Below are 14183 nucleotides of genomic sequence, written 5' to 3' on the forward strand. Positions count from 1 at the left end.
TTGATAATTTTTTATCGTTTCAATACATTTTTCATTGCTTTTAAGTTTTCGAAGAAAAAAACATTTTTTGGAGAATATGTTTTTTCTATTCATACATAAAAAACATAGATGGGGGTAGTGCACTAATTTTGCAGTTTGCACTAATACTTAGTGATAGTGCAAAATTAGTGCAATCATTTTGTTCATATTTAGTGATGAGTTATTAAATGTGTTGAATGTGAGTTAAAAAATTTTGCACTCAAAATTAAATTAGTTGATTTAAAAAAATGCAATATCAGCTTATTGCTACTTTTTTGTGTGCACTAAAAAGTGCAACTTCAAATTGTGCACTAAATTTTTAAGTTCAAACTGGTTTAAGTTTATTTCATTACACTAATTTAAAACTTAAGACTAATATTTCATTAAAAATAACAAAAAATATTTAAAATTTTTATTTTTCGAATTTGGATTCAACAATTTCGTGACTACTGATTTTTGAAAATTTAGTGATAGTATGTTTAATGCAGCCTTTTTTGATTGCAGGTTAAAATTTTGCACTAATTAATTGTAGTGCATATTTTTGCACCAAATCTTCGTTTAGTGATAGTTAAAAAATTATCACTATCACTGTTTTTTTTAGTGCTAGTTAAGAAATAAGCATTACCACTAAAGCTAATAAAAAATAGTGCTAACTAATTTTTTGGAAATTTTAGTGAGTTATAGTGCAACGCTGATTTCAATCATCATTTAGTGCACTACCCCCAACTATGTAAAAAAATATATCAAACATTTCAAAATTTTTTCACTGAATTTTATTTGTTGGAAAAGAAATAAAACAAAATTTAGTATTTGGCAGAAAGTTGACATAAAAACGATGTATTCAAACTTGGTACCACTTCAAAAAATTGACTTGTAACGGAAATATCGCTTTGTTTTATAAAATACCAAATTTTTATTTTTTTGGTTCAATACGGAAACGTAAACGAAAATTCGTTGGAAGATACATACAAAATGAGACCATTATACTTTTCACATTTAAATTTCATATTTTTTCATATTTATACGTATGATTAAAATTAAAATTTTCATAAAAAATATTTATCATACGTCACATATGATAAAACGTACATTTAAGAAATTTAGGGAGGTCAAACGGGACTGGATTTTACAAATTCCTGGATTTTTCGGGACCTCGAATTTTTTGGAATTTAGTTAAACGTCAAAAATCATCAAATTCCACAATAAAAACTATTTATTTCGTTAATATATTTAAGTAAAACTATAACTGAAGATATTTCATATTTATACCCGTATTCCTAACTTTGATACAGTGAGAAATCCAGAACAAAATTGATAATTTTACAACTTTTGTATTGAGTACATATGATATGTTCATTGTAAAAGGATTTTTAGAAAACCAATCTGTAAAAATTGGTAAGGCAGTTTAAGAGTTATTTAGTGCATAATTTTTGTCGAAATGTTTATCAGACAAATATTTTGTTGTTAATAAATAATTTCTATATAATGATATTAACATAAATTTCGATATAAGTTATATTCGGCTTTGTCGAATCCAACACTCTCATAATACACTAATACCCCGGATGTTTGCGTTGCATGTAGTGTTTATAAAAAACCGGTTTGTCGGTTAACCGAAAATTGGCCTTTTTCAAAAAACCGGTTTTTCGGTTAACCGACATCGAAAAAACCGGTTAAACCGGTTAACTGTCATATATATGTAGAAAACATAAAATGTCCAACTAAAGTGTATACAGTTTTAAAATGTGTAGTTTTTAGCAGTCAGGAATGGTTAATATTAAATAACTATGAATATGCAAAACTGCTAAGTCCATTATATTTTGTAAAAATTTCTAAGTTACACTAGTTTACAAATCAAAAATTTTTGTTTGCTCATGGAATGAAACTTATATATTTGAGAAGAGCTAGGGACGCTAGTTAATTGACCATTTTTTGTTTCCCACCTATACGTCAAAATATTGAGATATATGGGTTTTTATTTTTCACCTGCCCTGAGTACTACTAATGTAGCGAATTGTAGTAATTAAGTATTTACATCGTTTTTGGGTACTCAACACTCTGGCGAAGCTACTAGATACTTTCAGAGTTGTATTCTTTTGACAAATTCCAAAAAAAATTAACGGGAAAAAAATAAATACTGTTTAAAAGTACACCTTTCCTGTAGATAAATGTTAATAAATCGCTATTAAATACAAAACGCCTAAAGTAAAAACTATTTTAAAATGTCTTCTAGAAAGTGTAAAATAAACCCAGACCATTTTTGTTTTATTTGCGGAAAAATTATTCAGTCAAATCGAGGTTTTCCTATAACACAAACACTGCAAAATGCTTATTTACATTAAAAAATTTCGTAAAAGCTTTAGATAAAACAAAACCAGCATTTCAATATTTAACTAAAAGAAGGGATATTTGTGGATCCTCAAATAAGAAAAATTTTGGTTGATACCAAATTTGAGTGTCTATTAACCGATGTTGAAAATGCAGCATGGAATTCTTTTAAACTTGTTATTCAAGAATTTTTGGGGAATAAGAAAATTCAAAATTACAGAGATATTGTGCGAATTTATTACATAATTTTGAACTGATGGGTGTAAATATATCCCTCAAAATTCACTTTTTACATTCTCATGTGGATTTTTTCCCGGAAAACCTCGGACACATGAGTGACGAACATGGAGAGCGTTTCAATCAAGATTTTCGAGAGGAATTATCAAGGTTTTTGGGATCAGAATATGCTAAGAGACTACTGTTGAAGTGCCGTGAGGGAGACAAATGAAAATAATTATAAAAAGAGGACTAATCACTTCACTTTTAATTTTTTTGTCCTAATTTAATGTACATTTTTATATGTTTCGTTTTTAATAAATATCTCAAAAGTTTGACGTCCAGAATTTTTTTTAATATTTTTTCCGAAGTTAGAAGACCTAAATACATAAATCCCCATATGTTTCAATTCATGAGCAAAAACCTTGTAAACTAGTGTTATCAAATGGAATTGAGTATAAATATGTTACTAACTATATAATACTTGTTTTAGTAATTAGTTTATTCATTAAATTTCAACCAAAAAATGTAAATCAATTTTTAATTAAATATTTGATAATTTTGAAATTTATTATCAACACGACTTTCTGATATGAAACAGAAAATGTTACAAGTCCCAAAAAAGATACAAACGCACTTCTTCTCAGCTGTGCTTATTTGTCATTATAAATCGTACCAAATATGTAAGTAATAAAACTCCATTATCAGATTTCATATTTAAAATTATGGATTTTAAACGTTTTTTTGTCTCTCCTGTAATACTTCTGAAAAGGACTTTGTACACTAAGCTAACAAAATGATTAATAAAATAAAATTTTAAGAACAAAACTAATGAATTCAAATTGATTGAAATAAGGTATGCACATCAAATTCAACTTAAAGTTTGGTAAAATCATCACTATTATTACATCATTATTAAGATTTGGCTTAACTTCTAGAATTATGCGGAATTTAATTTTTAATAGTTTCATTATGTGCAATTTATTCTGAAAAAGTTTTCAAGTAAACTCATCGTCCTCTACTATTTAGAATCATTGTAATTCTTAAAAAAATCAATCTAAAAAGGTTTGTATTGTAAATCAGCAGTTTAGTTTTCAAATCAGACCAATAATGTGTATACAATGAATATTAAAAATGCACAAAAACGTCAGATTTATCAATTTTAGTCCCAAATTTTAAAAACCGGTTAACCGAGTGATAAAAACCGGATAAACCGGTTAACCGAAAATCATCATTTTAAATTAACCGGTTCGCACAAAACCGAGATTTCGAAGAAAAACCGGTTTTTCGGTTAACCGGTTTATAAACACTAGTTGCATGGCTTACAAGTTGCATCGTTATTGCTTCGATTTGCATCGTTTTTGTTTCACATTGCGTCTCATAGCTTCAAAGATGCGTCGTTAATATGAAAATGTTTGTATTGAAAAATCTATTTCTTTTTATGAATCTAGGATCATTCAACGTATGGAGCTGCCGAAAAACATGGTTCATAGTCAACGCGAAATTAGGAGCTTAAAAAATCTCGTAATTTTCCGGGATTTGTTAATTGATATCAAAAAGTGTAATAAATATGTATATGTGTTTCAGTCACAAAACTATTTTGCTTACTCACTTTTAGGAGAAATTTATTTTCCATATTAGAATTGAAGAAAAAGTAAGAAAATTTTTTTTGCAAATGAAAATAGACATTATTTCAATATTTATAGGTAAACAAAATTAATTTTTTTTTCTAAATTGTTTTTTTAATTTTTTTTTAAAAAAAAGTTTTTTCAAAATTTTTTTTAAACTTTTTAAAATTTTTTTTTTTGGCAAAAGAATTTATGACAAAAAAATTTTTGGATGAAAACAAATTCGGTATCTTACCTGATTTTGACCCATTGTAGGTACAACTTACTATATACATCGTTGCAATGGACTTTGAAATATTTATCATTAGATATCCATATTTTCTATATTAATGACTTAGTAATCCAGATAAAGATTAAAAATAAGCCGAAAATCGAGGTTGTCCCGGTTTATATCTCAGCCATTTGTAAACCGATTTTGTCGATTTTAAATAGCAACCGAGCCGGAAGAATTATATATCAATATATTGATGTATGAATCATGTGTGTAAGTTATTTGGGGGCTACGGAAAGTTGATTTCAACATACAGACGGACATGGCTATATCGACTTCGCTATCTATAACGATCCAGAATATATGTATATACTTTGTGGGATCGCAAATGAAAAATGTAGAAATTATAAACGGAATGACAAACTTATATATACCCTTGCCTCTCATGGCGAAGGGAATAAAAATCGAATTTTAGATTATTTGTTTTGCATTTTATTATTTTGCAACACAACTTGCATGTCAGAAAGTGATTCTGAGTCGATCCGAATACTGGTTGTTTTTAGTTTAATATTTTTGGGTGTTACAAACATCAGCATAATGGTTTTGTAGGATATAAAAACTGTGTTTTATATACATATAAAATCGTCAAACGAATTTTATGTTTATTAGGCTTTTATCAAAGGAAAATGGATATATGGACACAAAAGGTGTCATTATCCTTAATATTAAATTTGGCACATAATTAAAGACTTTAATTCTCGAGATAACTACAAATGTGTTAGACTTTCTAATCAAAATCTTAGATAAAATGTAATATTTAAATTTTCAAATTTTATTTATCTACGAAATTTTGTTTCTGTACGAAAGCTCCTTCTACTTTTGTCCATTCATTATATGAGGACAAAGCACTGTGCGACGTATGGTTGGAGGAAGTCTTATATACAGGAAATATACTTAAAAACAACGGTTAGGCATGGAGTTGGTAACTTTGTATTTATTGATGATATTATGGACTATCATGGATATTTGTCCATTCTAAAAGCAAATCCTAACTTCAGTGCAGAAAAATGGGTCTGTATAGAAATAGCTTTTATATTTTGATAATACTCCGAAAAACACGGTTTCAGACGTCAAAGTGAGCGTTCTTACAATACAAAATACTAAACTTCACCTCATCAAAGCCCTGACCTGAATATTATAAAAATTGTAAAGGTATAAAATATTTTTCTCTCAGAAATATTTTATTTTTTTTTCGGCAATTTTAACACAAACAGCTTCACAACTGCTCACTATAAGAACTTTTTTAACCTTTTAATAAAAAAAAATAATAAATTACAAGAAAAATTTAAAAAAAGTAAGACCAAAATACTTAAAAAAATTACTTGGTTTTTTTGAAAATACAAAATACGTTTGTGACCTACAAATCGTGATAAACAACAATAGACCGATGAGTGGATTTTATACATGTTACATATATTGTTTAAAAGTTACGAAAATTTCAATAAATGTAACCAAACAGCAATACTGTTCCCAAATTTTTTTCAAAATATCTGATACTATTTTTTGTGGGTTTTCATATAAATCATTTTTATATTCAATTGATTGATAAGATTTAAATATGTTGGTACAAAGTATCGATAAAATCAGTTTACTTAGAGAAACAGAAACTTGTTCTGTTCTGTTTTGTTTTTCTAAATAAATTCAAAATTTCATTTTATGAAAATTTAGTTCTTTAAATATCTGTGGCGTCCACAAAGGCTCTAGAGTAATGTTACTATCAATGTAAATTTGTTGTATCTTTAGTACGAATGAGTATAAATTACACACTTTTATAAAATATAGTTTTTTTCATAGTTGTTTTCGTTATTTTTGTTTTTGGTGAAGTTTCAAAAAAAAAAAAAAAATCATTTTGCAAAAGTTTGTTGTTTTATTAGAGTGTTTGGTTGGTATAAGGTAGGAGGAGTAAACAGTCTTCTTTCTGCCTTAGAAAGTTTAAACATCAATATGAACGCAAATGAATAGTCGTACCACACTTACACAATTATATTATCCTGTATGAACGAATGTTAGACTAGAGTTCAATTTCGTGTTTTTTGCAATTTTGGTAATTCTTTTTTTATTTTACAACCACATCCTTATAAGTGTTATAGTGTGAGCCAATTCACATGAATGTATGTGTAGTTGAAGTTGTTACTCCATTGATATTAGTTTTGCGGGTCCGTAAACATTTTAGGTAAAATGGTCTTGTGGAGTATTTTTGTGGCAAAAGTTGCTGTATTTAAAAACGAATTTATTATTTTTTTTTGTTCTATACTCCATTTTTCTTTCTTCCTTGGTCGGTGTTTTATTTTTGCCAAATTGTTGGATTATTAAAGGACCCACAACAACAGCAACCGGATGTTCGTAATAATTATTTTTTGTGGTTGTGCTTTAAGGAAACTAATTGTTCATGCATTTGAAATGTTTTCTACGACCACATTACCCACAAAGATACATACATATGTACATGCATATACATAAGTATAAAGAACATAAATATATTTTTCATTTCTAAATTTCCTGAAAATTTATTACGATGTTTAGTGAAAAATAAGATTGCGAGTATTTAATTACGAAATACCACAGAAACAAGAAATAGTTTTATCTACTACTACATAGTGCTGCTACTAAATGTGCTATTTTCATTCTACGATGTACATATGTATAGAATTATTTTTAGTGACATAGTTTTTTTTATCTTATGTATAGTTGTTTTCATTTCCATAAAGAATTTGTATTTTGGATCATTGTCATGTCCTTATTCTTGTTACATATTCATTTGTTTAATGGCTGAGAATACTAATTTTGTTTTCGTTATGTTTCCTACAGATAAGTAACATCATAAATGCTTTAATAATAATTTTGGAATGAAAATTAAACAGGAAAATAAACTAAACCGATTTCAGTAGGACTTTTTTTTAATCTGAAATGAGGATAATTTATCTGATAATGGGTAGCATTTGTATTTGAGATCTCCGATTTCAGTAAATTTTGAGACAAAGATAAATCCAGCTTGTAGTGATAATTTATCTGTCATAATTTAAAAGATGTTTAAGTTTCATTATCTCTTAAACCGTAGCAGCTAAATAGGTACTGTAAACAGAATTTACTTTAAATTTATTGTTGAAAGACAGTCGAAAATTCTCAAAATACAGAATGTGGAAAGGGTCTACTTTGATACTTTGTATCTCATTTAGTCTTAAAGCAGGCTGGAATAAGGCCCATTTTGTAAAACTTCAAGATATTGTCCGCTTTGCCCAAATTATCTGCAAAGTGTTTTTCGTAACTTTTCATACTTTTTGAAAACTGTTCTTTTTTTTGACACTTTAATTTTATCAAGTTACTTCTTATACTTATTATTTAATTATATACCTTTATTATCACTCATACGTCACATATGCTAGATTTCTTTAATGTACTGTTTCATCATATGTGATGTATAATTAATATTTTCTTATATAAATTTAAATGTTGATCATACGTATACTAACAAATATTAAATGTTGAAATCGGAAAAATCGGATATGCTTAATCTCCCTGCGTGGGCTTCTATTAAGCAGAGTATTGTAATCACGCCTAACTTAATTCGTAGTCGACCCCGTGATAGTTTTGTATAGAAAACAAAAAGAATATATTTCATGAAAATTCTATTGTATTTAAAATGCAAAGCAACTTATACACAGAAAAAACTATTTCCAAAACAGTTTCAATTCAAATATTTGGGCCTAATTCAGAAACACGAAAGAAAACGATTTTAAAATTTTTATATGAAAATCACTCAGTTTTCAAATAATTTTAGAGAGTTTTTCATACAAAAATTTTAAAATCGTTTTCCTTTCGTGATTCTGAATAATATTGAACTGATTTCAATTATTTTATAATTGAATCAAGTTCATGTGCTCAGAAACAAAATTTTCTAATATTTTCTACTGATTTTTGAGTAATTGAAACCAAATTTTTGTTATTTTTTATTATTAAATTACCAATAATATATAAATGATTTCAGAGCAATATCAATTATGGATCCAAAAACAAACGATTTTCAATTTAAAAATTAAAAAAAATTTAAGATTTTTGCTGTTTTTTTGGTCGAAAAGGTGACTTAACTTTTTTATTAAAAAAAACTTTCTTTAATCCTCCATTAGTCGCAATCATTTTCAATCGAGACTAGTCGCAATGTATCAAATTGATATCATCAAAAGAAAGGCGCGTTTGAGATTAATCTCTTCACTTTTTATTTCGAAAACATAAAAACAATATTAAATTCAAAGTATTTAAAAGAATAATAAAAATAAATTTCAGTAAAAATATATTTTTATCAAAAAATAGCTTAAAACTTACAATAAAAAATGTTTGCTTGTTTCAAACAGATTAGTTGCGATTAACGGAGGGTTAAGAACATATAACAATTTTATGTTTTTCTGCAAAGTATATTTACGGAGAATATTTGAGTGTAAAAATCATATCCTATTTTTCGAAGATGTCGCCCCTACGCCCTTCGGAATTTTAACTTTGGACTACATTTTCTAAAATCCCAAAGCTTGGATTACAATATAGAAACCAGCTTTGGAAAACTTGATGTGTTGCCTATTTTCCCCCAGAAAATACCATTTTAGGGATTTTTTCTCCAATTTTTTTGTCAAGTTTTTTTACACTTTTAAAACATTGAAAACTTCGTTGAGTTTCGTTAATAAATAAAGATTTTATTACATAATTATTGAGTTTCTAAAACTAAAATATGTATCAAAATTTCTAAAAATAAAAGTAATATCACTTGTACTCTACTTGAAGATAATTTGAGCACCGAACAATACATTTAGATCAGCTCCCAGCGCCAGATCTCCTTACATGTGAAAGATGATGATGTACAAATAATATCTTTTTATCGATCTAAACAATAATATATAAACTGAGCTTCATTTTAAATAATTCTGATATATAGCAAGATATTTTATATTATTCTACAAAAAATAAAAGTCTTTAACCCCCAGTAACACGAAGTCTGGTTATGTGTTAACTAATAGTTACACTGACAGATTTCATACAAAAATAATTCTAAACGACAGTATAACTATTAGTTAGCACCTAACCACATTTCGTGTTAACGGGGGTAAGTTATTTTTATATTCTGTTTTGAAAAATTAAGGAATTAATATTTTTTTGTTTTGTTTACATCAATTATAGAAAGTAGAGGTGCACTTTCCAAACAATAACTGTTATCGATTAAAACCATACGAGAACAAAAAATTCGAATTCCGACTACTTTTTCGAGTTTTTATACCATTTTAATGTAATCAAAAAATGTTTACGGCAAAAATGAATAATAATTTTCTAAATCTATTTTTTTTTTACAGAATTTTTGGGAAACTGTCGAAATCATTTGTTTCGTTGGATAAAGCTTAAATAATAGATTACGTAATCTCAAAACTAATAAAATCGAAAAGTAATGTTTTATACCCTCCACCACCATAAGTGGTGAATGAGGGTATATATAAGTTTGTCATTCCGTGTGTAACATTGAGAAATATTCATCTGAGACCCAACAAAGTATATATATTATTGATCCTTATGAAATTCTAAGTCGATTGAGCCATGTCCGTCTGTCTGTCCGTCTGTCCGTCTGTCTGTCTGTCTGTCTGTCTGTCTGTCTGTGTAAAACACGCTCACGTCCAAAATAGGCAAACAAAATTGGTAGACTTGCAAACAAAATATTTAATGTTCTCCTAAGCAGTTTGGTATTGAAAATCAGCAAAATCGGTTCAGTAGAACCAGAGTTATGAACCAAAATGTGAGACAACCTAAAAAAAAACTTGATAATTTTAACATCGTTTTCCTTATTTGTGCAAATATATTGCAGATAATACCATAAAATTGCACACGCGTTATTTTTATGCTAAAGGAACTAACTCTGGCGAAAATTCTAAGAATCGGTCCATGATTTCTCTTAGCCCCCATACAAATTTCTTCCCGAAATATGGTTATTAGGTCTGTAAATGCCTACAAAATTACAGTATCCACACAAAATTCAGGAGAAATAAGTTTCGTGCTTAAAAAAATTACAACCCCAAATTTTTTGTGGATCGGCCCATATTTGACCGTAGCCCCCATATAAAGTTAATTTCCGAAAATCACTTAAATAAGCATAAATGTCTTATAAATATCGGTATTAAGTTGAAATTCGTCATAAATAGTCCCCATATATACCAAAATCGCTGTACCTAATTCTATGAAGATCGCCCGAAATAACGCACAGGTCAGTAATTTGTATCCAGTAATCATACTTCTAAATTTTTTGAATATCGGTCCATATTTAGCCATAGCTCCCATATAAGGTCCACTCCCGAAAATTACTAAAATCCTCATAAATTTGTTACAAATATAGTTATCAGGTTGAAATTCGAAACAAATTTATTCAATATATACAAAAATCGATGTACCAAATTTTATGATGGTAGGCCCATTATTGGTCATAGCCTCCATTGAAGAACTACTTCAGGAAAACACATTAACCTGCACAAATATCCAAAAAAATCTGTACTGAACCAAAACTTTACACCGATCAGTAATTTGTATCCAAGAATCGAGCTACAAGATTTTTTAAATATTGGTCCATAATTCGGCATAGCTCCCATATAAGGTCCACTTTTGTTAATAGCGTTGTTTATATGAAATTCTACAAAAATAGCCCTTAAATACTTAGGACCATAATAGGTCATAGCATCCATATATTAAAACAAAATAGTACACAGTTCAGTAATTTGTATTCGAAAATCATAATACTGAATTTTGTGAATATCGGTACACAATTGGCCACAGCACCCATAAAAATCACGTTAAAATATTTTATGACATAATAGGTCATAGCTCCCATATAAGTCCCACAACCAAATATTTTGAAATTTGTCTAAATATATTTGTAAACCCTTTTTATACTCTGTTTCTTCACTTGATGTTAAAAGGGAAAAATGTTGATCCAAACGTATTAACTAATTATTATGTATATAAATTGTTAAATTTCATACGTTCTAATAGGAATTTCAGTTATAAATTGCTGAATTAGATACAATTTTTTGTACATTTGAAATAAAATATCTTCTGCGTAAACTAGTCTTTCTAACAATTGTTATATTATTTCAGTTGTTATGCCATCATATTTAGGTGGAGGGTATTTAAGATTCGGCACGGCCGAATATAGTACTCTTACTTGTTTATTATTAATTATTGTTTTAAATATTTTTGAAAATGCGTTTTTCCCAGCAATTTGTTTTAACTATTAAACACCACTGGTATATCACTTATACCATAGTGGTTCGTTGTCCTTCGTTATTTATTTTTTTTATACAAATTTGTGCCTTTCTCCTACATCTTCTACTCCCAATTCCATAGTAACTCACTCACTATCACTGACAGATGATGTGAATATGGGGACGTAGCTCAGCGGTAGAGCGCTCGCTTTGCATGTGAGAGGCCCCGGGTTCAATCCCCGGCATCTCCAATTAAATTTGTTTAATGACAAAAGGGTTATTATTATTTTAAATAAAATAATACTTAATATTTCAATTGTTAATTTAATTAACAATTACATAATTCGTTTTTAGAGCCCGGATTCAATTTTATTATATATTTTATTTATTGAAATATTTACATATATTTTTTAAAAGTTTTGATAGAACGAAAAAACTTTTTTCTTGGCCGATACACACATAACTACATAACAAATTTGCAATTATTAATGTGAATGTTGGAAAAAGTTTTTTTTAAATACTTCTTATGGTACGAAAAAACCAAAAGTTTTATTTTAAAATTTCTTTTGTAGTTAGGCTTAATGACCCTATCACGTTCACACGAAGTTAGCCTAGGGGAGAGGTTAAATTGGATACTTTTAGAGACTATGTGATGGAACTAAATTTAATGAATTTTTTATACTCTTGATATTAAAATTAATTGATAACTTGTTAAACCTTGTTTAAAATTCCTTGAAGTTAATCGAAAGTCCTTCTTTTACTTAACAGCATTTCTATTTTAAAATATATTTGAAATTTTGATACAAATTTCTTTAAAATTCATTGATGAATTGTTCAATACTCTCTTTTGATATAAAATATATGCAAATTATTCAAATTAAATTACCTCAACAAATTTACTTTATTTTGGTATAAATTACAGAAAATTATTACAGCAAGTAACTGTAGGGTTTATGTAATAACAAAAATCCATTAATAATTTATTCTACAATTTTCATTATCTGTCAGGGCCTTTTGTTGGTCAAGACTGTTCGTAAAGACGAAATTATATTTTATATTTTACCTGCTTTAAAAAGAATTTAAATTAGAAAATTTTTCTTTTGGCAAACTACATTTAAAGACATGGTATTGTATATGTAGGTATGTGAGTTTTTAAAGTTTCTAGTAGACCCTGCAAATCATAAAACCAGTTGGCCACTAAACCTAATTGCAGAATGCACTGCAAAAGAGACAATTGGATGCCATTATATAACCGTTTACTAGTGAAATTACTAATGAATGGTATGTAATTGAATTGAGTATATTAATATTGACATGTAGGAAATTCCTCTTCATCCCTCTGAGGAAGTTATATCGCAAAACTATTTTAGATCTTGGAAGTAGCGAAAAATAAAAAAATAAGGTAACGTATATATAGTCATAATATGCTAGAAATTTATCACCAAAAATTATAAATACAAATTTTAAATTTTTCTAAAAACGTAGTGGACATTAAACCCATGTAGTCAGTTGTTACTTTTAAAACAGCTGGTAAGTTTTAAGTAATCTTTAGTATGTTTTATTTATGTGCTTATATTAAGATGGCCCGAATGAGACAAACTAATTTTCATAAACGATACCATGACCGTATAGTCATCCTATATATATGTATATATAATAAAGTATTTTATAACCAATTTGTATAAACGGAATATAACTATGGGGAACTTATTATCATTTACAATTCAAAATTAAAAAAATAAAATTTTTATTTTTAGGGGCCATTCTAATATCTGTATCCATGTTATTTAAAAAGATTTTTGTTATAAGCAGGGCAAGTTTAAAAACTAAAAATAAGCATGCAAAAAAGTTCAAAAAAACATTAAAATATGCACAGAAATATGCATATAATAGGAAAAACCTAGTTATAAAGAAATTAATACAATAAGGGTACTCAATTAAACGCTTAAGTTTCCCATTTGTGCAAAAGTGCAAGTTTGCGCGACATCTTTCATGAACCCACGTTTTCAATTTTGTCCAAGTTTATACAGAATATTTATATTTGATAAAAATATCAAATAAAAATAGGTAAATTCAACAAAAGCTTTAACAATTTTTTTTTTTCAAATTGTATAAATTTTCATTTTAAAATTGTTGAATGAAAGTTATATCTTTGGAACAAATGACGGTATACATACATATTTAGGAAGATTTTGTTTATATTCTAGCTGTTGCACAGTGGGGGATCTGAAAAAAAAGTGGTTATAAATCTGTAACTTCGAAACGAATTGTCCGATTTTAGTAAAATTTCTCGTGGCTATACATGAGGTGTTGATAAGTTTATGTTGAATTTGGGCTTATAACACCAAGGGGGGCCGAGCCCCAATGCCCCAAAGTGGGACACCTCGGGTATATCAAAAATTAAAAATGATGCCAAATTTTTGTTTGCGATCCGATTTGAAAAGTAAATTTTTTTTTTATTTACCTACCTTGGTTTGGTTTTTTGCTAATAACGGATCC

At 27.9% G+C, this 14183-nt stretch overlaps 1 non-coding gene across 1 annotated transcript; it reads left to right on the forward strand.

Moving 5' to 3' along the window:
• The first annotated feature begins 11863 nt into the window (after nucleotides 1–11863).
• On the forward strand, nucleotides 11864–11935 carry TRNAA-UGC (transfer RNA alanine (anticodon UGC)). Its single transcript has one exon. It is a non-coding gene; the product is annotated as a tRNA-Ala (tRNA).
• The last annotated feature ends 2248 nt before the right edge of the window (nucleotides 11936–14183 follow it).

This window comes from Calliphora vicina, chromosome 3 (assembly GCF_958450345.1).
Source record: "Calliphora vicina chromosome 3, idCalVici1.1, whole genome shotgun sequence".
NCBI lineage: Eukaryota > Metazoa > Arthropoda > Insecta > Diptera > Calliphoridae > Calliphora > Calliphora vicina.